This window comes from Medicago truncatula, chromosome 3 (assembly GCF_003473485.1).
Source record: "Medicago truncatula cultivar Jemalong A17 chromosome 3, MtrunA17r5.0-ANR, whole genome shotgun sequence".
NCBI lineage: Eukaryota > Viridiplantae > Streptophyta > Magnoliopsida > Fabales > Fabaceae > Medicago > Medicago truncatula.
This window is the reverse complement of record NC_053044.1, coordinates 34761229-34785890: the sequence shown is the minus strand read 5'-3', so window position 1 is coordinate 34785890 and position 24662 is coordinate 34761229. Positions and strand designations below refer to the sequence as shown.

At 30.9% G+C, this 24662-nt stretch overlaps 2 long non-coding RNA genes across 2 annotated transcripts; one reads left to right on the top strand and one right to left on the bottom strand.

The window, feature by feature from the left end:
- Positions 1–867: 867 nt before the first annotated feature.
- Positions 868–2669, bottom strand: LOC11410340 (uncharacterized). The gene is made up of 3 exons (XR_003010316.2): positions 2470–2669; positions 1817–2369; positions 868–1364 (listed from the first exon to the last, which is right to left on the bottom strand). It is a non-coding gene; the product is annotated as an uncharacterized lncRNA (long non-coding RNA).
- Positions 2670–10326: 7657 nt separating this feature from the next.
- LOC11406754 (uncharacterized) lies at positions 10327–11055 on the top strand. The gene is made up of 2 exons (XR_003009868.2): positions 10327–10688; positions 10872–11055. It is a non-coding gene; the product is annotated as an uncharacterized lncRNA (long non-coding RNA).
- The last annotated feature ends 13607 nt before the right edge of the window (positions 11056–24662 follow it).

Here is a 24662-nt window from a genome sequence, read left to right as displayed (position 1 = left end):
TAAAGAAAATGAGAGGAGAACAAATTAAATGTATGACAAATTAAATGTATGACAAAAAGAGGAGAACAATTTTCATTGGTTATTTGTTCTTTTGTTCTCCTTTTAAAAAGATGTTTTTTTGTTTTTAAAATAACACAATTAAGTATGACAAAAGTTTGTCTTTTTTGTTTATAATTTAAAACAAAGTGTGTTTGGTTTGACGTTTAGTCCATCAAATGCGAGTCTATCACATTTACCAATGTAAAATTTACCGTGAAATGCAAAAGCTTCAATTTGTAGATTTGTGATTCCGTACATTTGCACCTTTTCTAACCCAAACACATCAAAAGAAAATACATTTTTTTTTTTATAATTTGGGACGAATGAAGTATAATATAGAAGGTGCACTTTTCTAAGTCTTGTGTTTGGACAAAATTCGATTAAGACATGAGTTTTTCCAAACACAAGAAACTTGACATATGTGTGTACCATTAGATATTTTTCTAAACGAAAAAATTATCTCTGGCAAGAGAAAATATGCATCTGTTGGAAAATAATAAAATATACGTTTATTTTTATTTTTTTAACTTAAAATATGGCTTAGTTATTTTTTTTTAGGGTCTGTTTGCGATGATTTTATAATAAGAACTTTTCTTTTAAAAATAAAAATACTTTAGCAGTAGGTATTTGCATTATTAAGAGCTGACTACGTACATCTTCCAATTCAAGGAACCAGTGAACTTTTCCAACGCGGGGCAGCTGGCTAATCTTAATTTTTCATTGTCGGTGTATTTTTTAAGGATCATTGTCGGTGCATTGTTCATGCGATTTTATTAGTATTTTTTTTTTGAAAAATGTTTACAAAAATGTGAAAATGAATTATTTAAAAAATTGTGAAGTAAAACCATTGACAAAATGACTTGTTTTGTACTGGCCCAAGGTCCAAGAGCTTTGGACCCGTTGTCGAGCGACTATTTGTGATTCTTTATTGTGCAACGCCTCAACGACTAGTAATTGATGCAAGAGCTTTAGACCCATCGTCGAGCGACTACTTTGTGATTCTCTATTGTGCAACGCCTCAACGACTAGTAATTGACGCAAGAGCTTGACATCGATGACGCACCGTTTGTAATGACCTCTTATAAACTCTCCAACAACTCTGTGCCGAAGCCAACAAAAGGCATTTTTCACCACCATTCCACCAACAATGTACACACTATTTATCCTTTGAATGCCTCACACTCTTTGCTCTTATACTTACTTAAGCATCAACGTGCTTGCATGTACTCCCAAACTTTGCTCTTCTATTTTTAATCACTTCAGACCAGTGGCATCACCTATGGGAAGAACAACAAAACTGTCCCTAGCATCACCTGCCACCATACCTGGAAGATGGAAGAACCAGTTAGTCATCACCGATTAACACTCGTAATCTGGTTCACGCAATACATTATCAAATTTGGATAATTGAAGATAAAAAAACATGATTACAACTTAGTACCACCAACACCACATAACACTGTGTATGGTTTCGTTGTCGAAATGATACTTGCTCTTCACCAACAATTTGTCTTAAAATGAATATCACTTTACATTTCTAATACAACTTTAATTTTTTTCTTTCAACTTTATGCTCTTCAACTTTTCTCTCACACAATTTTCATTGCAACTTTAAGTTTTCTTTTTCTAATAAAATAAAGGCAGTTTAGTAAAAGTGTTATGTCTAATAATTATTTCATTTCATTCCTTAATCTGTGTGTAATTGGCTAAAACGACACTCATTTTAAAACGGAGGGAGTAATATTTTTTATGACAATGAGATACTCAAGGGGCACACCCAATTTCCAGATACCATTGCCGATTGTACGACCACTTTGACAGACCAAGGAAAGTCAGTGTGATATCATGTATTACGAGCTATTCCACACCTCGTAGCTGACCAACAATAACCTATTTCCATATTCATGGTATGAACTGCAAGGTTAGAAAGAAAAAGTGATATGCATGATTTGAAGGACACAATGATATCTTTAAAATTAAGAGAAAATTAAAGAAGACAATCTAAATATAATTATTTTCTGCCTTATTTCATTTCATTACCATTATATTAGAGTATAAAACCATAACTACAATGTTTTTGAAATTAAAAGAGAAAAATATTCAAATTATTGGGTGCCAAAACGATAACTAAATTACAACTCATGAAATATTCTATTAGGACGTTTGTGTGCTCTCTTTGGTCCAACACTAGATGCAGACTCATGTTGATCCAAGATCTATTGGGTTCAAGATTTCCACGCATTCACATCGACGCATTATACACCTCGCTGCATGACCATCTTTACACACTACTTTTATACAATCATAATCTATTTTACATCCTTGACGCGCTGTAATGAAAAAAGAGAATAAAAGAATGTAACTAAAATGGAATGAAGTATTGTTTAGAAAATAAAGAGAGAAATTTGAAAAGGATAAAAGTTGTGTTACCTTCGATGTTTGTTGAGACAAGAAATAGGTAAAGAAAGATTATCATAACGTAAATAAACTTGACAATTTCAGCCATCTTCCTTTCTATGTAAACAATTGTTTTTTTTTTACTTGATAAGTTATAATTTTTATTCTCTCCTTACACCAGTTAAATAGTTTTTGTCGTTTTTGGAAATGTAAAAAACATTTCATGAAATCAAAATTATCATGAAATGTCTCTTAAATATATCAAAGTGTTGTGTTTGTCTCTTTAGCACACTTAAAAAAAAAGTGTTGTGTTGTGTTTGTCTCTTAAAACTCATTCCTTATTCTTTGGTTTCTTCAAAAAAAATAAAAAAAATAAGAACACATTCCTTTATAAATAAATTTCCATTATTTTATAACCTATCATGGACAATTATAAAAGAATTTATTTTTTGTTGCAAAATTAGTGTAAAAAAACATTACATTGTAGAAATGACATCCAAACTAAGGACTACTATATTTCTACCCATGTATTTTTTTATTATAAAAAATATTTGATATTTTACTTTAAACATATATAGTTTATTGACAAAATAAAGGAAAATTGTAATATAAACTAAAATAGTTTATAAATTAAGTTATTTATATGATCTAATAAAATACTTTATAACACAAACATTTGTTCTTACATTAATTCAAATAAAATCTAAAAAGTTTAAATCCAATAAAATACTTTATGATGTTTGTCTTTGGAGAATGAATGTGGCAGTTAAGAGCTTTAAGGATAATGAATTCTTTGATTGAAGAACTAGTTGATAGAAAAGAATTGTTTGCCGACCTTGAGACACTGAAGATTACTTGTGAAATACTCCCTCCGTCCCAAATTATATGTCGCTTTGGAAAAAAAAATTGTCCTAAATTATTTATCGTTTTACAAAACCAATGAAATATTAATGTTACTTTTCCTATTATATCCTTAACTATTAATTACTCCCTCTTCTTTCAATTATTTCATTTATCTTTTCCATATCATTTATTAAGAATAATTTTGTAAAACAACTCATAATTTCTCTTTTCCACACAATATTAATTACATTTCTTAATACGTGTGAAATGGCCAAAACGTCATACAATTTAGGACGGAGGGAGTAGTTGATTTCCAAGGGAGCAGTATGTTACTGAATCTTGCACCATTTATGACTTTGGGAACAAAGGGTCCCCTTGCCTCACCCCTCTTAACAAGAAAAATATCCATGTTGTGCTCCATTGATGTTGAGAGATAGCTTTGTTGATTTTAAGATTGCTCCAATCTAATTACAAAAAGTATTGTTGAATCCAAACTTCTTTAAAACTCTGATATGCAGATGATACCACCAAAACTCTTTTGGTCTAAAAAGCCATACAAACACAATTTTTGATATTTCTTCCTTGAGAATCCTATTTGCTCCTTTGATGTAATTTCTGGCATCACCTTTGCAAGTCTACTTACAATGATTTTAGAGATTATTTTGGATTTAAAATTTCCCATTACTATTGGTATGAAATGATCCATTGTGTCTGCATGAAACACCTTGTGATATTGCATGAAGTTTTGGATGTCATTTTGCTAGTAAGAGACTTAACTTTTTGTACATATTTTTTTTTCTTCCAATAAATCATAGCTGAAGTTGGAGAGCAAAAAGTAGTTGATGAATATGTCATATAGAATCATGAGAATGAGAGGAGTGAGGAACTACAGGCTCGTGAAGACACTTCAATGGTATCTTCACATTACTTTGCTTTGAATGAAGAAGCTAGTAGCATCAAGATTTTTTTTTTTTTTGAAGATAGTAGCATCAAGATGTTATTTACAATAATATTGAGAACTTTCATCACCTAATATATTTTTTGAGGTTTTTATGTTCTTTTTTGGATAAAATGCAACACTGATGGTGTATGCAAAGGCTCTCCAGATATCTGTACTTGCGGGGGAAATCTTTTATACAACTTCAGATTTTTATTTCCACAAAGGAAAAAACTTTGGTTTTTTATTGGTGTTTTCCCTGGTAATATTGAAATTGCTAATTCTCTTTTTTGCTAAATTAGATATCTAGTCCCTTAACTTATTTATGATTTTCATTTTGGTCCCTTGATTAACGTTATTTTTGTTAGTCGAATTAGTTCCTTATACCATTTATTCACACCAAAACGTCCACTACGACTGTACCCAAGAATAAATCATGATAAAACTTGTAAAAATGGCGGCATAGTGCATTCACATAGTTGTATTTTTTTCTTAGTAATACATAACGTAAATAAATAAATAAATAAATAGATAAACAATAGACATGACTCGCATCCGTACCACGACGCACATGTCATATTTTAATAATACTTTTGATTAAATCAAATTAATTTTATTAACTCTGAAATATCACACTAGGGAAATTAATTTTTAACATCGGCAACACTGACAAGTACCAGCACTTGGACTTGCAATGTAATACTTAGGACACACACACCATATCAACGTATACTGTGTTACTTATCATTTAAATCACTAAAAAAATAAAACTGATAATCGCAGAAAATTAAATAAAAATAGGCTTGGAAGTAAATTAAAATCATTTTCCATCTTAACAGCAAAATTAAGAGCAAAGATAGACAATCTAAATAATATTCTTAACTGCCTTATTTCATTTTATTACCATCATATTAAAAGTACAAATCCATAACTAGAACTTTATCGATACTAAAAGAGAATGCATTTACATGTTTCATCTATACACCTCACAAATTGATCAATTGGGCACAACCACAAATTTTTTACACAATCAAAATCGGTAACACATTTGTCCTTCTCGTAAATATCGAGCCCAACGGTAGCAGCACATTTGTTTGTGTGCTTCTCAAGAATTTTCGTTGAAACTAAAAATGGAGAAAGAAAGATAATCATAAGATAAATAAACTTGACAATTTTAGCCATATAGAAAAAAATTATTTTATCGCTTTATAATTTATAAAGATAATTCTCTCCTTACATCAATTAAACAATTTATAGCACTCTTGGAGTTGTAAAAAACTATTAATAAAATAAAAGTCATCACTAAATATCTCTAGTACATCTATGTGTTGTATTTGCCCCTTCAACACGCTTAGCAAATCATATAAAAAAACTTACCAATCATAATATAATTCATTCTTCTTCAAATTAAATTTTTATTATTTTATAACCTATCATAATAGGAAAGGGACAATCATAAATGATTTTTTTTTGTTTAAAAAATGATTTTTTCTAAATTACCTTTGAAGAATGGTGGGTAATTTACCCACCAACCAATAAAAATGAGCAATTTATTTGTGGGGTCAAGATAGTTCATGAATATGTGCTTATGTGGCTAATGTGTATTGGTTGGAGTAAATTACTCATCATTCTTTCATGAGTAGCCTAGTTGTCACCTTAAAAAATTAGAGATGAAAGAAATGACATTTCAGAAATAGAATCCCAATTATGATATCACCCTTAGAATTAAGGGGAAATTGTCAACAAATACAACATATAATAAAAAAAAAATTAAATTTTTTTCCTTTCGATGGATAATTACAAATAACCATGAATCAATGATCAAATTATTACTTCTTGAAGCGTAGTCTTATTGATAGACGAAGTCAAAGTTGATCACCAATTTCGCACGAACGTCACCACAACTAAATTTTAGCTATGTTTTGAGTTAGTTCAATTGAGTTTGAGGTCATTTTTGAGATATTTTGGAGGAGTTCTCATAGTTTAAGGAATATTTTGATCTGTTTTCCAAAATCGACAACTCCATACGTGTTTTGAGTCATTTTAGTAAGAAATTATGTAATTCGGCAAATCAAAATAGCGTTGAGTTATGGAGGAAAAAGAATGAAGATCAATGGAGTTCAATAAGGATTTTAAAGACAATACAATGTGGAAAAATAATATCCCAAGTTCCAAAATAAAAGCATGGAAGAAGACCACTCAAAGAACAAAGAAAAATGACATTTTCTTTGCAATTTCCTGCCTCGTGCACCCAGGATGCGCCTCTATTCACATGGGAGTAACAGCGGGCAAAATTTCCTTGTCCCTTGCGCTATGGTTCTGATGGTCGGATTAGACAAGTGTACCAAATCATTTACCAAGTAATAAAGTGTAACTAGAATATCGTATCCACAGGGATTGTGTTTCGTCCAAACAATTTCCGTTACTTATTTGGTTTAACAAAATTAAAATAAAAGAATCGAGGGATAAAAGATTGCAATTTTTATATGTTTTCAATAGAGCAAGTTACCTATTTTGGTTTTCAAAAAGTAAGCAGCAGTTAAGATTATTCGAATCCCCACTATTTCTTTGTTGGAATTAAATAACATTCATGTCACGTTTATTTATCTTAAGTAGACTATACAAGTGATGAGGCCATTGGGACGTTCTAACCTAGTCGGTTCGTCAAGTTGCACCTGTTGATTGCAGGATGATCCTTACGTCTGGAACCTTACTATCTAAGTTGATTTAGGTCTATCCATCCAATGTTGAGTTGCACCTACTGATCACAAGGTGATCCTTACGTGTGAGGTCTTATTCCCTCAAAGGTAATTGAACACATAGACTTTATATTGACATTTCTAAATTTCCAGAGGCAATGAAAGCCAATGTTTCGAAAGGGGTTTCCTATCTATGAATCTTAGGTATCTCATAGGGCACTCTCCCTCTCTCTCGGTAGTTCTAGAAACGGGCAATCCTAACATCAACTACCTTACCAAGGGTTTAAGAGAATGGTTCTATTAGGTTCATTTTAGATCTTGTAGTACTTGTTTCCTTAATTAACAATTAACTAGTTATATTTGTTATATAAAAAAAAGAATTAACTAGTTACATCCTAGGTTTAACAGATTTTACTCAATATTAGTAATGTCATCTCATAAGTACTTACTGCTAGGTTATACTCGCTTTCGGTATCTTTCGTCTAGTTTCTTAACTAATTACTTCCTAGATAGACATATATAAATATCAAGATATAAGCATCAATATTAGGTCTTGTCACAATATAAGTGCCTAAACTAGGGTTGCACTACAATACTAATAAATCTAACCTAATAAAACTCAATAGCGAACCGGAAATAAATAAAATAAACGACATTAAATTAAATAATTGTCCAACAAAATAAATAGAGGTTCATCTTAGAACCATAACATAATAAGATTTAGTTACACAAGGTAACTAAAGACAAATTACTAAAAGATAAAAATATACCCTAGAAAAACAAGGAGAAGATAGAAAAACTCTTCATGAAGCTCTTAGAATCGCCTTCCTCTTGAACTGCTCCAGTTCTGAGCGAAATATGAATGAGGAAGACAGTATTTATAGGGAGAATTTTCACCTGGATTTAGGCTGAAAATGGGGGCTTTACCCACAAAAAGCAGGAAAAGACGTTTTTGTCCCGCACTTTTTCAGTGCACGGGGCGCACACCACATATCCTTCCCTAAGGGCATGTGAGTGTGAAACTCACCATGCCCTAGGTGCATGGAATGTTCCCTAGGCGCATGTGAGTGCGTCCTGACCCCTTTTTCTCTGTTTTTCTGTCATTTTGGGCTTTTGCTTTCATATAAGTTGTCTTGGGACCTGGGAACATAATTTCTCCCTCTTTAAAGTCTTTTGAAACCTCTTGAATCTTCATTCTTGATATTCCCAAGGTCTTCACTAATCTTCGGATGTTCTTTGTAACGCCTCCGCTTAGTGGGCATGTATCGCCCGAGGCTGATGAGGGCGGGGAGTGGTCCGACTCCTGGCATGCTTCTAGGCAAAACTGAATCACATCGGAATGAGAGGGATCTTGAGGTCGTGCAGGTATGGGACTGCATGGTTGAAGGAAGGCTTATAAGAATTGTTTGGTACTACCTATATCAACAAGATGCATCTTCTTTTCGGTAGCTCATTCCATAAGAACTCCACAGTTAAGCGTGCTTGACTTGGAGCAATTTTGGGATGGGTGACCTGCCGGGAAGTTTTCCGACAAGCGTGCGAGTGGGGACAAAACACGCCGAAAAGACTCGTGTTGGTTTGTGGGGTCAGTCGGCAATCATGAAAGCAATCTGGGATGTTACATTCTTGCTTTGCCGATTTGCATGATTTCTTCGTCAATTACATCAAAAACACCCTAAAATTGCTATGTTTTGGGAATAATAGAATTACAGACTCAAATATAAAAAAACATTACAAATGTCCCGAAATCATAAGCAATTGCTCTAATACTCTTCTACATTGTTGGTAAAACCTACTTAAAATGATTGAAAAACATGATAAGAATAACGTTAGATGACCTGTCATCACAACCCCAAACTTAAACTATTGCTTGTCCTCAAGTAACGAAAGAAAAACATATTTTATTATTTGCATTTTTTTCAGAAAAATATACCTTTCCAGAGTTGTGCTCAGATTATTATTCATCCCATTTACAACATTGACTTACTTAGCTCGTTACATTCAAGCAGGACTGTAACATCCCAAATTTTGATCCAAGACATTACGCCTAATTCATTTTTATTTTTCGAAAAACACTAGTATTTTTTTTTTTTATCATCAGTAGTCTTAGACTATAGGTGTTATTACGTACAAGTGGGGTCATACTTGTTTTCATCATGTTCTTCATAGCATTCTCGGTTTCAGCTTATTGGGATCGTATACCAATTTATTTTTCAATATGCCATTTTCAATTTCATTAGTGTGCTTTTATTATTTGAACTTCCTGCTGAATCAACTAGCTTTCTATCAGAAGAAACACCTTGTGATATTGCATGGTGTTTTGGATGTCATTTTGCTAGTAAGAGACTTGAGTTTTTGTACATATTTCTATTTTTTTTCCCAATAAATCAGAGCTTAAGTTGGAGAGCAAAAAGTAGTTGATGAATATGTCATATAGAATCATGAGAATGAGAGGAGTGAGGAACTACAGGCTCGTGAAGACACTTCAATGGTATCTTCACATTACTTTGCTTTGAATGAAGAAGCTAGTAGCATCAAGATTTTTTTTTTTTTTGAAGATAGTAGCATCAAGATGTTATTTACAATAATATTGAGAACTTTCATCACCTAATATATTTACAATAATATTGAGAATATTTTTTTTGACAAGTAATATTGAGAATATTATTGAGGACTTTCATTACGATTTTCATTTTGATCCCTTGAGTAATTGTTGTTATGTTTAGATCCCTTAACGTTACTTTTGTTAGTTGAATCGTTATTTCTGCCATTTATTCACACCAAAATGTCCGCAACTGACTATTCCCCAAGATAAATCATGATAAAACTTGTAAAAAAGCATAGTGCATTCACATAGTTGTATTTTTCTTTATAATACATAACATAAATAAATAAATAGATAAACAATAGACATGACTCGCATCTGTATTTAAAATAAACCACAGACGCACATGTCATATTTAAATAAACACCAAAATAAACTATTTGTCCCTAATAATTCACCATAAAATGCTTTTTTTTTTTAATAATAATTGTCATTAAATCAAATTAATTTTATTAACCGTGAAATATCACACTTTGCAAATAACTTTTAGGCTTAATTATATAAATGGTCCCTCAACTTATTTGTTGTTTTCGATATGGTCCCTTAATTCTAAAAATTTTCATTTTGGTCCTTCAAATATGCTCCGTCAGTCATTTTAATCCATTTCAGTTAACTTCAACCCCAAATATCTTAGGTGGACCAACCTTGTAGGTGGTCCACCGTAGACCTTATTAATTTTTTAATTTCATCTTTTTGATCTTTTTTTCAAAAAAGGAACGGCTAGATCATTTAAGTATATCGTATGTTACAATGAACCATCAACACGTAACTTTTTCTCCTTTTCTTCCTTCCACCCTCATTTCTTCATCATTTTAATTTTTTTCTTGCGTCCCTCTTCTTCTTCTTCCTTTTTCACCACCAACTTCCAGCCACCATAACTCCTCCATGCGGCCTCCTTTGAAAACCCCACAGCCATCAATGAATTCATCTCTTCTCCCTCTTCAATAACCACTAATTTATTTTTAGATTGGTGAGAGTTTGAAAAACTCCAATCACCACTTTCACTCTCAATTTTCGGCCACCATGAGACTCTTTTTGAGAAATAAAAGTGACAATATTCTTTTTCATGATGACCTCTACCAAACCTCTCAATTTATTTCATGATCTGGGTACTTTCACCGGAGACCACCGTGCCGGAAGCTGCTGCAGCCGCGCCGGAAAACTCAAGGTCGGAGCCCAGAAATAACAACAACAACAATAACTCGATTTTAGAGCCTAGGAATTCGAATTCAAATTCGAATTTCGAATTTGTGTTGTTGGAATTCATTATTCCCTTCATTCTGAAATTCACTTAGTGATGTTGTGTTAATAATGTTGTTCTGAAATTCAGTTTGTATTGATTGTTGTTCAGGTAAAAGAAAGGGAAACAGAAATCCAAGGCTGGCTATGTCATTTTCTTTCATTTGCAGCAAAGCTAAACAATTCTGATTCATAAAAGTTTTCATTAAAATTCTAATTTCACATAAGCATTTAGTTGGATTTTGATTTTGAGTATGTGTTTGTAGATGCATATGTATAAACATGTATGTTTCTTATTCTGCAGTTGATTTTGATTTTGAGTATGATTTTGATTTCACATAAATCAGCCACTAAAATTTATGTTTCTTATTCTGCAGTTGAAATTTTTTTAAGTCGAAATATTCTCCATAAAGTTACTTTCTTGTTGTGTTTGATTTGAAGAGATGTGTTTTTCGAGTTTGAAGATGAAGAAATTGGAAATGATTTTTTCACATTAATTAATGGGTTTTAAAATGGAGTTGAAAAGATTAATTTTTAGGTTGATGAATTTCTGAAAAATTTGCTGAGATTGTTTGTGGTGATGATGATTTTGTTGATGAATTTTAGAATTTCTGGATTTGTTGTTGTTGTTATTGATGAATTTCTAGATTGAAGGATTGTTGTTGTTGATTGTTGTTGTTGATGAAGATGAAGAAGAACATGAGGGGGAAGATGAAGAAGAACAAAAAAATTTGGTGTTGGTGGTTCACCGTTACATACAATGGTCTTGCAATCTAATGGCTGAAATCATATTTAAGATATTAGACATTAAAAAACTAACGGAGTGGACCAACTAACTAACAGAGGTGTACATGAGGGACCAAAATGGAAAAGTTTAGAATTAAGGGACCATATCGAAAACAACAAATAAGTTGAGGGACCATTTATGTAATTAAGCCTAACTTTTAACATCGGCAAAAGTACCAACACTAGGACTTGCAGTGTAATACTTAGTACACACGCCATATCAATGTAAACCCTAATAGTGTGATATCAACGATTTGAATGGATCATTCAAACTAACAACGATATGCTTATTCAAATGAAAACATCAATTCAAATTGTATATCTCATATACATCAATTGCACGAGTGATACATACAAATATATCTTATATATCAATGGCTTTAATCAAATATCGTACTTATCAAATAATTATTGATCGAACGGATCCATAATCCAATTAAAACGATAAACACACATACTTAATACATGTAATCATTTAAATCTGATTCATGGTTTCGTGATTAGTTGTAATATCACTGAAGGGGAAATCACTAAAAAATAAAACTGATAATCGCAGAAAATAAAACAAAAAGGCTTGGAAGTAAATTAAAATCATTTTCCATCTTATCAGTTAAACATATTCTGATAGGCAGTAGGGTTAGAAAGAAAATGAAGTATGCCTTAATTAAAGGCTATGTGAATATCTTTAAAATTAAGAGGAAAGAAAGACAATATATATAAATAATATTCTTTGCCTTATTTCATTTTATTACCATCATATTAAAGTACAAATCCATAACTAGAACTTTAACGATACTAAAAGAGAATAATTAAAATCACTGGATGTCAACATAATAATTAAATAATACTTCTTCCATCCCAAAAGGTAAGGAAAAATGGATCAACATAAATTAATGTATATGGTACAAATTTTGAACCAAATACATTAAATTTTGTTGATCAATTTTTACTTATATTTTAGATCAGAGGGAGCATCTCATGAAATATTCTAGAATGGTGTTTGCATAATATCTTTGGTCATACACTAGATGCAGACTCATGTGGGAACAACATTTATTGGTTCCAAGATTTTAATGCATTTACATGTTTCCTTTATACACCTCACAACAAGATCAACTGGGCACAACCAAGAATTTCTTACACATTCCCAATCGGTAAAACATTTTCCCTTCTCAAGAATTTCGACCCCATCGGTAACACATTTGTGCTTCTCAAGAATTTTCGTTGAAACTAGAAATGTTGAAAGAAAGATAATCATAAGATAAACAAACTTGACAATTTCAGCCATATTGTAAAAAAAATATTTTATCATTTTGTAATTTATAAAGACAATTCTCTCCTTATATTAATTAAATAATTTATAGCGCTCTCAGAGTTTTAAAAAACCATTACTAAAAGAAAAGTCGTCATTAAATATCTCTTGAGTACATCCATGTGTTGTGTTTGCCCCTTCAACACAATTAGCAAAGAGGTCATATAGAAAAACTTACCAATCATAATATAATTCGTTCTTCTTCAAATTAAATTTCCATTATTTTATAACTTATCATGATAGGAAAGGGACAGTCATAAATGACTTTTTTTTTGTTTAAAAAATTAGAGATGAAAGAAATTTATTTCAGAAATAGAATCCCAATTATGATATCACCCTTAGACTTAAGGGAAAATTGTGAAAAAAACTACATATAATCAAAACATAGTTTAAAAATTTCCCTTTCGATGGATCATTATGAATGACCATGAATCAATGATAAATTATTACTTCTTGAAGCGTAGTATTATTGTTAAACAAAGTTAAAGTTGATCACGAATTTCGCACAAACGTCAACACAACTACATTTTAGCTATGTTTTGAGTCAGTTCAGTTGAGTCTGAGGTCATTTTAGAGATGTTTTAGAGGAGTTCTCATGGTTTAAGAAATATTTTGTATTGTTTTCATTCGAGTCCATTTAATTCTATTTCATCCCAAAACCGGTAACTCCATATATGTTTTGAATCATTTTAGAAAGAAATCATGTAATTCGACAAATCAAGACATTACATTGAGTTATGGAGGAAAAATGAACGAAGATCAATGGAGTTTGTGCTCCCTGATTTTCGGATATCAAACCATTAATTGATTTGAATCGTCAATCTTTGAACTCTCAATTTTTATTCGTGGGAAGGGAAAAAATGAGTAAAAACCCTTATCGAGACTTTGGATTCGGGGGTTGGTTTCGAATAGGGAAGGTGTTAAGCACCCTAAACGACTTCGGTACTCCGAAGGAACCGCTTACCTAGATTATCTTGTGCTAAATTCATTTGCTTACTTGAAAAATTATTTCCTAAAAATCTAAGTGAAAGAATGAAGGGAGAAGAAGTATGTTTTTGGTTATTTTTATTTGATTTGGAAGGACGAGTCCTCTGCCTACGTACCCTTTTGGGAAAGGGATCAAAACCGACGCAGTTCCACTCAAAAATTTCTTTGGTGGGTTAGGTTGATTTTAAGATTTTTGAAAATGGTTTTAAGAAGAGAAAGAGGCCTCAAGGCATGAGATAAAAGAAATGAGTAAGGTTGATTGATTTTAAATTTTGAAAATGATTGAAGTTGAATTAAAATTGATTGAGAATTTGATTAAGAAAATAAAGGAAAAATGTTATTAAGAAAATGATTTTGAAGTTTTGCATATTTGATTTTTTTGAGAAAATGATTTTTCTAAACTAACAGTGAAAACTAACGTAACGTCGTACGAGAAATAAATGTGAAGTGTCGGTGCATGTGTCGGTGCTTGTGTTACCTACATTATTACATCAATTCCTAAATACAACCCTAAGTCGAATGACAAAATAAAATGATGAGAAAATTTAAATGTGCATGCTATGATTCAAGACAAAAATTAAATCGTTAGTAAGCATAAGAAATAATAAGCAAGAACTTAAGACAAGCAACAATTAAAATCATCATATAGAGATTAAAAGCATGTAATGAAACAAGCAAGAAAATTTTAAAAGAAAACAAATAGGAAGAATTTTTGAAATTAGAGAAAATTAAAATGATGAGAACAATATTTTTTTGGAATTTTTTCTAAGCACAAAAATGTCAAAAAAGTGTAAAAACAGTATTTAAAAATAAAGACAATTAAAAATAAGAAATAAAAAATTGGCTCAGCAGGATCTAATCTGGACCGTTGGATGAATCCAGAGGTCCAGATCTGAATCCCAAGATCTCATCACAGCCACAGGATTTAAGATCCAACGATTAAACAAAACAGAACACAGAAGACTGTAAACAAAGAACACGCGTGTGATCTAACAGAATCATCACTGACCGTCAGATACGAGATCAAACAGTCTAGATCTGAAGATGTACAAATATCACCATGGATCACGCATATGCTTATAAAAAAGGATTTTGAACCGGTTTTCTTCATTTCTTCCTTTCTTCCTCTCTCTAAACAAACCTAGTGAGAGAAGGTCTGCAAGTGCAGCCTTCTTCTCCGACGAGTAGCTTGAAATCTGGCACGGTGGCTGCCGGCCCAACAGGGCGGCGCCACCGTGCCGGAAAATCCAAACACCTCTGTTTTCAAAAAAACTTCGGATCTAGATATACTTTTTGGCACTGAGTTCGAATCTGAACTTGTTTTTCAAAGAACAACAACAACACGTCCCAGATCTAAACAAACAATTATGAATAAAGTTTTTAAATCAACACAAATATGAACACAGCACAGATCGAAGAAAAGGAGAAGTAAAACATGTCACCTTGGTCAGATCGGAGAAAAACGCTAGAAAGAACGACGGAAAACTTCGAAATTCTCCTCTATCCTTCGTTTTCGGTACAGACCGGAAACTGGATGATGTTGTTGTTCGTTTCTGGCCTTGCCTTCTCCTACTTGATTCGTCACCGATTCACTTGTTTGAGTTGCTTGATATGAACGAATTGTGGTTAAAGAAAAATATGTGAAAGCAAGTTGCTGTTATTTTGAGGTTTGGATTTGTTGCTGTTAGTGATGAACAGCTTCGAATTTGAACTCCTGGAAATTATGTGTTCTTCGTAATGTTCATGATTTTTTTGTGATTTTTGGGTGTTTGATCCAAAAAGAGAAAAGAGAGAAAAGTGAATAGTGTTTGTGTGATAATTGCTGCAGAATTCTGACTTTTTTTGACTGAATCTGTACAGTGATTGATTGGTCCCCCCTTTTGATTGCAATAAATGCAGTGGTATTTATACTACTGTAAAATAGGATTCTGATTTAGAGGACCAATGAGAATGTGACATGTGGATAGGACTAAACTTGACTTTGTAGAGACTTGATAAAAAATAATATGAAATAGAAAACTTGGATTTTGAAAAAAAAGTGACTTAATAAAAAAACGAGAAAATGAAAAGGAAAAAACATAAGAATATAAAACAATAAAGAAATTAGATAAGTGGAATTAAAAATAATAAAGATAAAGTGAATGAATTAACAACAAGTAAAATTGTCCCTTTCGGTAACTAAAATGAGGTACTTCAAAGTAACCTTCTTGTCGAAATTTCGTTTGAAATGATTAAAAAGACACGACTTTTAAAATATGATTAGACCTTTTAAAATGACTTGACTGTTATGACTAAAAAGATTATAAAATGCGTTATAAAAATACAGATGAAGTGATTTAAATTGTTGTAAAAATGCAAGCGGGGACTTAAATGCAAGATAAAAGTTTATAAATGATTAAAGACGAAAGAACATGAATTTTAAATAGTAAAAAACGAATAACAGAGAAAGTGAACTATTTTAAAATATGGACAAAAAAAGATTTTAAACGGTCTAAATTTAGGGTATGACAGAATTAAATAAGGATTTTAAAGACAATACAATGTGGGAAAATAATATCCCAAATTCTATGATGAAAGCATGTAAGAAGACCACTAAAAGGAAAAAGAAAAACAACATTTTCCTCACAATTTACTGTCCCGTGCACCCAGGATACGCCTCCATTCTCATGTATGAATAATGAATCAATCAATGGCAAGGCGAACAAATAAAATTATCTTTTTATTTCATCCTTATTAATAACAATGTTGCCTTGTAAAAATTAAAATAATCTTCGGGGGAGACAAATTATTTTATTATCTTGACACAGTTTTAGTACACTTGCTAGAAGTTCGTCAAATTTTTTAATTGTTAATTGTTTGAAAGAGAAGTTCATCAAATTTTAACTTGTTGTGAAATTGGTTTATTATATATTTCTTTTGACGGTTATTGTGGTTGAAATACTTGGAATGTATTGAGATTTTTCAAGTTTAATAAAATCATAAATTTGAATTTTCAAAATTTTACTATTTGTATCTTATTTAAATTTACATTTGGGTGTTTCATTTAATGTAAACATACAGAATTTTTTTTTAATGGTGCGGCTATCAACAATTGATCGATCACTTGCTATAAACATGAAAATATTTCAAAAATTTATATACCCTACAATAAAGAATTGATTAAGCAATGCACCATTAAATAATCAAGGGTTTTGTGGCTATCAATAAAGTGTTTTTCTTGGTCCAGAAATCAAATCAAATACTTATAACCTTCATCTAGTCCTGCATGTGAAATCAAATACTTGGAATCTAAGACTTTGTTAGAATTATAGATTTGTGAAAAATTGTTTATGTTGGATTAAGTTTAAGTAAACAAACAATTAACACCTATAAAGACCTTGTGAAATGATTATAGTATGTAATTACTAACAAGAGAGTTTCTGCATTGTCTTTGAACTTGAAGTATATTTGGATTTGGCTATAATATAAAAGTAGAGTGGTCAAGGAGAGCTACAGGGAGAGAAAATTAGGAGAATTGAATTAAGCTAGAAGATTAAGTGATAAAAAACATAAATAGCTTTTTAAATAAACCTTTTAAGCGATAAACAACTTAATTGTTATTCTAACAGTAGTGGGAGTTCACATTGAGCAAGTTAGGAGTAATCTCTAAATACAACGAGTTCATTGAAAACTTCACCAGCAAGGCAGCACAAAGGCAATGGAGTGAAAACAATTTTTGTATTATCATCACAATTTTCTGGGAATAATTTCTTGCAGAGTTTGTTACAAGAACAATTAAAAATACAAGTTGCTGCAGAATATTAGAAACTAACTGCCAAAAAATATCCTAACCTCTAAGAATTAGAGAGTCCAATTTCTACGAATAGGCTGCCAACAAAAGATTGTTTTTTAGTATTGATATTTTACAATGTAGACATGATTTGTCTTGTGTTTTCTATTTCAAGCAACATGAGAATCTTTAGGCACTTATTTTTGTACATGATTTCCATTTCCTATTTGGTGTTTTGGACAGCTATTCAATATGCTTTGATGGGGTATGAAGGACCACTTCACATTGATGGAATTGATAATTTCTTGCACCATGGGATGACCTTTAAAGGAAATAAGGACAAAACATATTATTCGGTTGTTTGTTGTATGGTCATTATTATGAACCCCTCATCTTTAGAACGAGTTTGGATCTCTCCATAATGTACACAAAATTTTAAATATTTTAAAATCTTTTTAAATGATAAAAAAAAGCTTGATATAAGTTATAATATTAATCTCTTATTTTTGTCTATTTCTTTTTTAAATAGCTTTGATATCTTTTGAGAAATAAAGATGATTTCAACTCCTCTAAAGCACACAATTTGAAGAGCTGGGTTACAAAGACTTGCTAATTAATTAAACAAATTTTGTCCCCGTGAGCATAACTCAAAGACAATGTATTGTTATATGCAGGGGTCGAGGTTTGAACCTTGTACATCCCATTTATTCACCTTAAAAGATGAATTATAGTCATTAGACTACTTGGTAAAAAATAAAATAAAATTTATTGCCTAGGATTCTAACTAAAGTCCACAAAAACAAGTGATTAATATTTCAGAGTACAATATTGACTAAAGGCCACCACTAAATTGCGTGACCATGAAGCCAATGCCAACACAAAACAACTCTGTGGCCAGAAAACTAGAAATGTCATGTTTCTCTAGTTAATAATTAGCTGTGTTTTCAGTAAAAACAAAGTAAAAGCACCTTTATCAAAAGGTGAAATCAATTTGTTGGAAACAATATGTAATGATCAAAAGCTTCCAAAGTGGAGTAGAAATAATTTTACCAAGTCAATTTGCAAAGAATAATCAATACCTTCTCATATATGTATATGTTACTGTTTTATTAGTAAAATACTACTAATTGCTATTTAGCTAGCTTGCTTCCACTAATTACTTAATTAACTTCTGTCAAAAAAACAAGTTAAATTACTTAAATTAATGGAAACTAAACTCTAAAAACCAACATTACATACACATTTATACATAATAAAAGTAGAAGAGAGATAAACACACATGGTAGTGTACATTTTTCTGCTGGTATATGATGTAAGAATTTTATGCTATTAGATGTATCTGCAGGTTAATTTTAGAGAGTGACCTCACTGTGAGACATAAGTGTGCAATGTGTTCACACTATATACTCGTTGCAAGACTGACACATAACTAACATTAATGGAAAACTATACATTTGTGATACATAGGATGCAAAATCAGAAAGTACCGGAAAAGTGATAAAGAAAAACTTTCTCTAAATATAAATACCCTCTCTACTAAAATTATAGCAACACACCATGATTTCGTCTATATTAAAATACATGCATGAATGATTATTTTTTTTATTTTTTTAAGAGGATACATGCATAAATTTTATTTTGTGCACAAGCGCCATATAATAATTAAGCTTTATTTTAACAAATGAAATAATAATTTTAGGATTTACCTAGCTTGTTACATAACTTGAGAGGAGCAATAATTAGAAGCATGAATAGGGAAATAAGAAAGCTTAATTTAACTGTAGTAAAAAAAAAAAAAGATGCATCAAGCTGTGAGATTATTGAAAAAGAATAGAAGATTTAACGAGCTAAAAAAAATAAAAGATATGAACTTACAGAAATTATGGCATTCTCTTTTATCTACAAAAATGCAGTAGTAGAGTGAAGATGTAGTAACAATGAGTAGCTACTAAAGGAGAAATCCAAAGGGATGGCATGATCCCAATTAAGTATTATATGAGAGAAAATTAAAGTGACTAAAGTTGAAATATTATAGGATCAATGCGATCCCTTTGGATGCCTCCTCAAGTTGCAGTTGAAGAACCAAGACTCTCTTGAATTTTTCTGAGTTAAGAATTCTCTCAAGTGGTAGTGTGTGGGGAAAGTGGGAGACTCTTTGAATGTAAAGGAGAAAGAAAAACTATAGTGCTTATATTAGGAAACACTCTTTCTATTGTCATTTGTTTCCATTAATAATATTATTTTTTTTATTCTCTTTTGTAGATTTGGCATATCATTCCAATAAGTTTTTTTTTTTTTGGTGGCCGAGGTTCGAACCCCGGACGTAGCATATTTTTATGCATTATCCATACCAACTGAGTTAAGCTCATGAGAACATTCCAATAAGTTTTTAATTACGCATTCTTTTTTATTTGTTCACCAGATGTCAAATTTAACATATTTATCTTTAAGGTCTAGCACAACCGATAATATCAATATTGTTAGGTCGGATATCTTCTCCAATGTCTTGAGTCTGAACCTAAAATCTTCTACTTTATGTGCGTGAGTTTATGATGATGTTTATCACTTCATCTACAAAATAAAAAATAGGTAAAAACTTAAAAAATTTACTTTTTTTTAAGGATTCAAATAATTTAAATATTCATTTGTATATGTTTTATTTTTAATAATAGATATTTACATATATTTTAAAATAAGACAACGTGATAGAATATAATATAATTTTGAAATTCTATGAATTATTATAGACTTGATCTTCATAGGGAAAATTTCGATTCAATAGTTAGATCGATTTAATTCATCACCTTTAAAGATTCATTAATTGTGAAAGTATGTTAAATTTGACATACAATGTCAATTGTCAACAAATCCGACTCTTTTTTTTAGGACTATTATTATAGACTCTTCTTTTTTTAGGACTCTTTAGTCAGCCCTAATTTTCTAGTGAGAGAAACTCCAACTTCTCTCTAAGTTTTCTTTTTCCTTCGTTCATCGAGGAGGGTGTGATTTTAGGTTATTTTTTAACCTAGAATCATCCCTTTACATCTTTTGTCCCCTTTCTATCAATCTAAATAAATGGTTTTCACATTTATCAAGTTTTTTCTTTTGTGTTTTTTGTGATTTCTTCGTCTAAGTGCGGTTTTGTGTTGTTCGTCGTCTTGTGCGGCATTTGATTTCGCGTCTTGTCGCGGCATTCGTTTAGTTCATATGGAAAGATCGACTTCAGTTAAACAAATTCAATCAAAGATTTGGGCGTCAACAATGCAGATCCGGAAGCATGGGTAGTTCAGTGACTTGTAGGCATTTGTTGTATGCTAATAACTTAGGTGTTGTGAGTTTGTTTGCAGATTCACCCTTTACGTTTTTAGCGATATTTGTATCTGATGTTCTCTATCAATTTAAATGAATGAATATTGTTTTATTTTTATCAAAAAAAATCCAACTCTTTTTTAACCTAAATATTTTTTTAGACACATAATGTAGATTTTCCTTTTAACCTAAATATTTAGGTAAACAAGAGTAATTCTTTAACTAAATTTAGAGTTGGCTATTTTTGCTTATGATCAAGATTAAAGTAAAAATAATATTTTCACACATAGTGTTAAACTACATTTTAAATGAACAATTCTATAATTTGAATTTTGAACACCCCAAAGAGCTAGAAACAACTCTCTCAACATGTCTTTGTGAGCCAAATGATCCGGGACGGGTTTGAGTATGAGTTCGGGGTGGGTACCTATATCCCAGTTACCCATCCCAAACCCAGTCAAAGCGGGAAAAATCCGTCAAATTGAGTTTGATTCGGACGGGTACCCGCGGGTACGGGTTTGGTTGCCATGCCTAGGTTCGGGGTTCAAACCCTGGCCACCACAAAAAAAAAAAAAAAAAAAAACTCTCAACATATCTGTCCATAAAAAATTGTCTCAAATATTATGCTGATAAATAAATAAAGGGGTAATTAAGTAAATGGTCCCTATAAATATTCCGAATTTTGTTTTTAGTCCCTACAAAATAAAATCACACTTTTTAGTTCCTATAAAATTTTCCATCAGCATTTTTAGTCCCTGTCAAAAATTTCCATCAACATTTTTGGTCCCTAAAATGCTTAAGGAAAATGTCACAGAGACTAAAAAGTGTGATTTTATTTTGTTGGACTAAAAACAAAACTGTGAATATTTATAGAGACTAAAAACTTAATTAACCCATTGATAAATAAATAAAATTTATTTTATTTTTTCAAATAGCTTAGTGGCTAAAATTTCAAATTTTTTTGACAAAAATATACGATATTTATTCATTCAAATGGATAGAGTACATCAATACAATACAAATTCAAATTCGCTAAAAACAAAAAGGATGAATCTGTGAACAAACTCACAACATCCATGTTAATTGCATACAACGGCAAAGTACATATGCCTACAAATATGATTAATATGACTATATTCATGTCTCCGGATCTGCAACGTTGACGACGCCAAAGTCATTGTCATTGATCGGATCTACACTTGCTCAAAGCTAATCTTTCAACCTGAATCGAATAAACACCGCACTAAGACGGGAAATCAAAAACACACCGCACAAAGACGGGAAATCAAAACAAACAGAGTCGTTCAGAGACGACGAAATTACAAAAACAAACGAAAGAAAACATAAAATATGTGAAATCACTTATTCAATTAGGATAGAAGGAAAAATAATTCGAAGGGGTGATTTTTGGGTCAAAATTGACCCTAAATCACCCATCTAAAAAGAATAAGAAGAAAATGGTGACATCTAGGATTTGAAAAGGAGAGAAAAGAGAGGAAGAAAAAAATTTCATTTTATAAGTGAATAAATAAGATATGTGAGTTCTAACTCTTATTATATATTGTAATACAATATCTGTAACAACTGAGTTCTAAAACTTTTAATTTATTGACATTTGTTTAGAGGAGTTTGATTTAGTGACATGTAGACCCCATTTCATATCAATTCAAACACACGGAAATAAATTTTACCCATCAGTGGGGCAACCATCCATTATTGGAAATTCCCTACTAGTTGTTTAGCAATTATTTGTTGTAATTCTATTCCCCGAATGTTTTTGCCATTTTTTCTTTATTTAAAGGTGGACACGGTTTTTGGTATAAAAATAAGGGTTAATTAAGTTTTTGGTTCCTATAAATATCTGCAGTTTTATTTTTAATCCTTATAAAAATAAATCACACTTTTTAGTCCCTACAAAATTTTTCGTTAATGTTTTTAGTCCCTGTTAAATTAAAATTTGTTTAATTATGCTTAAAATTTTAAATTTTTTAATGATTTTTTACATACTTGTTTAAAACATTATAAAAGGTTCCGCCAAAATAAATTAGCTCAAAATTTTATTTTTAGGTCCAAATTTTCATCAGTTTTATCTTGAATTTTTGGCGTTTTAAAAAAATTATATTTAATTCATTACATATTAAAAAATTCTAATTTTTTATAAAAGAGATTATTATAATGTTCTTAACATGTCTATTAAAAAACATTTAAAAATATAAAAATTTAAGTATAATTAAACAAATTTCAATTTAACAGGGACCAACACATACTTTTAGTCTTTGTAAAATTAAAATTTGCTTAATTGTGTTTAAACTTTTAAATTTGTAACATATATTTTTCACATACTTACTTAGAATATTATACTAAGTTCCTCCGCAAAAAAGTAACTTAAAATTTTATTATTAGGTCCAAATTTTCATTAATATAATTTTGAAAATTTGGCTTTTAGAAAAATTCATATTTAATTCATTACATGTTAAAAAAATTAAAAAAATTTACAAAAGAGTGTCTTACGATGTTATGAACATGTATGTAAAAAATATATTAAAAATTTAGAAGTTTAAGCATAATTAAACAAATTTTAATTTAACAGGGACTAAAAACACTAACAGAAAATTTTGTAAGGACTAAAAAGTGTGATTTATTTTTATAAGGACTAAAAACAAAACTGCAGATATTTATAGGGACCAAAAACTTAATTAACCCTAAAAAGAAAGGTGGACCCAACTTGTGCATGATCAAATTCTCATGACACACCAAATGATATTCATATTGAAAGAATTGTTGATATGATTCTTCTCCAACAAAAACAAAAAAACTGAGTTTAATTCTTAGAATAACTCCAGGAATAAAAAAAAACTTGACTTTAATTCTTAGAATAACTCGGTAGAAATCTCTACTCAAAAGTTATTTTGTGAATTTCATTGAGTTATCTCATCTTAAAATAACTCATTCTTTTTGTTTTTTCTTCAACGGTCTCACGATTTTAATTTACATATTAATATTTTATAAATATGGTAGTTTGGTGCACTAAAGCTGTTGCATACGCATGATTTGGAAATGGCCATACCGATTAGTGTATTATTTGCAATCTTACCCTATATTTTACACAAAAGGTTGTTTCTAAGATTTAAACTCATGACATTTCAGTCACGTGACAATAATATTATCATTGCGTCAAAACTCCCCTTCATATTAATATTTAATCAAAATTCTCAAAGTAACGTTACTTACTGAAGTCATTGTGATGCCACCTTATCGAACCTATGATGATCCCCAAGGTTGAACTAGTGAAAAACTATGTGTCACAGTGTGTGGAACGAAAAACCATGTGTTAGTTTGTCAAACTCAACAAATATATCTTGTTAGAGGTGCTCTTGGAGTTTCCCATTTAGAGGCAGTTAATAACATTTTGTTGTTAATTTAAAGTTTATACTAATAATGTATCGGAAAAAACGTAACTAGTAAAGATATCACAAGCAGGGACGATCCACCATAAGACTTAGTGTGGTTATAGCTGCTTCAGAATATTACCCAAAAAACCTTTTTTTTGTCATATACTTGACCCTAAACAATTGATTATATACTATATATGTCAATAATACTCCATGTTTCTTTTATGGTCTAGCGGTTGATGTTGCTTCTAGTTGATGTGCGTGTCCAAGATTCAGATCCCAACATTTCCGTTTTTCAGGAATCGAACTTAAACCATAATTGTAGTCAATGGAGACATAATTACTCAT